The following is a 3,477-nucleotide window of genomic DNA, read 5'->3' on the forward strand; positions in this document are numbered from 1 at the left end:
AGTGTTGTTTGTGTCCTTGTAAAGTGTACATAGTTTCGAAGTGAGGTCCTCTCTTTTTATTTGAGGATGCTCTTTGGATGTATAATTGGTTGTTTGGAGTAATGAAATCATCTTATTCATCAAAAAAAAAAAAAACTTGAGTGATAAAGTACCATGCCCACACATAGCAAGTTAAGTACTCAATCATAGTGAGTAAGACGGTGGTAACCAAACCCAAAGGAGAGAAAGAGATCCAGGTTTAGATCTTGATAATACTTTGATACAGAAAGGAATCAAGGGCTAGAGATTTGAACGAAAGGAGTCATTATATTTTGTTGTAATCAATGTAAGGTTTTCTTAACCATATGTGTTTAATTTCATTTTTTAGAGAATTCATATTTAAGATGTTAATCAACATACTTGTTAGTAAATCTAGATCTTGGTAAAATATTTCCAACAAATTATTAATTAACATCCAAATACACTATATTTTAAAATAGAGTGCAATTACTAGGGTAATAATTGCACTATCTAATTATCACACAATTACTTCCAATTATAATGTAATACAATTTTATGATTTTTAAGGAAAGATTAATAAAATTTTAAATAATTAAAAATTTGTAAGAAAAGGAAAAGTTGAAAAAGGAGTCTATTATTATTATGTGAGAAAATAAAAATATCCATTAATAAGTAAATTCAAGAAAGTCCATTGCTTGAAAATATAACTCAAATAAAAAATCATGAAAAATAGGCATAGCAAGCCATTTATAATAACATGGAAGAAAACACTAACAATAACCTCAACTAGAGAACCAATAAGCCGCCAGCGGTCAAACATCAAGGAAATGTAAAGTATACTAGGATTTAAAACCAAATAAAAATCTAACAAAGTTAACCTATCAATGACTATCATCTAATGATCTTCAAATAAAAATTGGAACATAAAAACTCTATTATTTAAATAATAAATATGGGAAATAACACAATCAACCATGTTATGATGGTTAATCAACAAACTAGCAAAAAGCGACGTGCGAGGCACGTATACTAAATTTTATGCTAGTTTTTTTCTATGTTATTTGAAAGTGATACAATTAAAAATTAAAAAAAATATATTATTAGTTATTAGGTGAGATTATTATTATGTGTATAGGAATAAATCACAAATTAATTAATCTTATAATCTTAACTTTAATCAAATAGGGTTCTAGATATATGAACAATAAATAATCACGTAAAAATAAAAAATAATTATTTGAATAAAGAATTCAATATACACAGTTATATATTATATGAATCTCATTAATCAAAAATAATTATTCAATATATGAACAATAATTTGTCACGCTATATGTTTCCTAATAAAGAAATCCACCTCCTCATAGTCAAAAATAAATAATACATGTAATACAGATCTTTGTAATAGAGTACCTAAAAGAAACAAAACTTCAGTTACCATAATCGGAAGAGGTTTAAGTGAACTAAATAATGACTAAAAAAATCTAAATTACAAAATGATAATAACATGTCTATATGAGTATGATTTTTTTGCTATATGAGCATGATTGATCTAAGAGAAAATAGATAAACCTATAAACATATAAATATACTTAATATTAATTTTGACAAAGAAACAATTTAATTATAAACAATTCTAAATATCAGCTTGACAATTTCAATACACTAATTACTCATTAAATAACCATAATGTATACATCATGATAATTTTATTTTATTTGATATCAAATGATAGAGATTATTGAGGTTTTCAGCCATAGAAAACACACTATGATCAAAAAGTAATGCTCATTAATTGTATATTTCAAAGAAACCTAAATTTCCATGAATGTCCCTAATAAGATATAAACAATAAAGTTGTAAATTAAAAAAAAAAAAGAAAAGAAAAGAAAAGAAAGTAGCAAAATTTCAGTTAATATAAGAAATTTAACAAATTTCCTATTGATTGCAACTTTCTCCAAACCTTCAAGAAAAGCATGAAAATAAAGGCTCGATCGAATGGTACGATCCCTCTGTCACCCCAGAATGAAAGGGGTGATCTCATAGTTCTTGGTCTGTGAAGATACGTTGTTAGGTGCTCCGTTTTATTTTCCCATTGAGGCCGAACCTACACGAAAATATGAATAAATTAGCATCATCAACAAAAGAAAAATTAAAGGGAAAAGACTTAACAATTATGTGATAAATAATTATTAATTAAATTAAAAAGTTAAGATTATAAGATTAATTCAAATTATTATTCATATATTGATTAATCCCATTAATAAAAAATAATTCAATATATAAACACTATTTGATTGAGTTAGAAATAATCAAATTGGGTTAGAAATACGGTAATTAAAGAAAATCTAGAACCTTATTTTTTTTTAGATTTAATGGGATTTATTTTATTTTTATTTTATTATATATAAATAAAAAGTGGCCCATGAATTTCTCATAAACCATTTTATTTTTAATAATAAATTATTTTATTTTTAATATAAATAAAAAGTCACCCATGAATTTCTCATAAACCAAGAATTCTGTTATATAGGCACACTTTATATAGAATAGATATTGAAGCACATAATAGAGGGCCAATATATATCTGGAGATCCCCCATATCTGCGACCAAGGAGAGAGACCAAGATGTCCTCATCGAAATGATTTGGAATTATTGATGGGACACCCACAAACCAATAGGAGCCAACATTTGTATCTTGCATCAGACTAATATCAATCCATACTAATCTATTACAGTATTAAAAAAATACAATTATTATATAAATAAAACATACAATAAATGACAATAATAAAACTAAAAAAAGTCACCACAAAGGGAAAATCAAAGACACCAAACTACTAATCAACTTCAAAGTCCTAATGATCCCTCCACAATCCAAAGCCCCAACACACCATATCCAAACATGCCACAAAGAGACAGTTGGTCTTAACCCAAGCACATACTTGGCCTCACTCTACTTCCACACTGCACAAACAAAATACAAGCTCCTGCCCTGTCAGAACTGAGAATAAAACCATCAAACCTCCTCAACCAGGCACTACTAGATCTTGAGAGATCACCACCACCCCATAGCACACAAGACCAAAAAAAGCACAATGATTACAAGAAAACAGAGAGAGATTAGGAGAATAAAGAGAGAACCGAGATTGATGTGAACCATCCAGTCACCCCAATGTGAAAAATAAGAAATCTGACTAGATTCACACCTAAGCCTAGAGAGGGACGATGAGCCTTCCCATAAGAGGTTAAAATACAGGCAGCTAGATTATTTGGAAAAACCCACACCGAGAGAGAAGGTTGAACATAAAAGAGTCTTTTATTTGATTTGTCAAAACATTATCGCTTATTTTTTTTCCTTCATTAAGTTTTTTTTGCTCCAATAAAAACCATAGAGTTATATGCCATTCGAGTTGGAGTTCTTTTCGTACTAAGTTTTTAGTTTATATTTCTCCATCAAAGTAGGCTAACAATAA

The sequence above is a fragment of the Cannabis sativa genome, chromosome 9 (assembly GCF_029168945.1).
Source record: "Cannabis sativa cultivar Pink pepper isolate KNU-18-1 chromosome 9, ASM2916894v1, whole genome shotgun sequence".
Classification (NCBI taxonomy): domain Eukaryota; kingdom Viridiplantae; phylum Streptophyta; class Magnoliopsida; order Rosales; family Cannabaceae; genus Cannabis; species Cannabis sativa.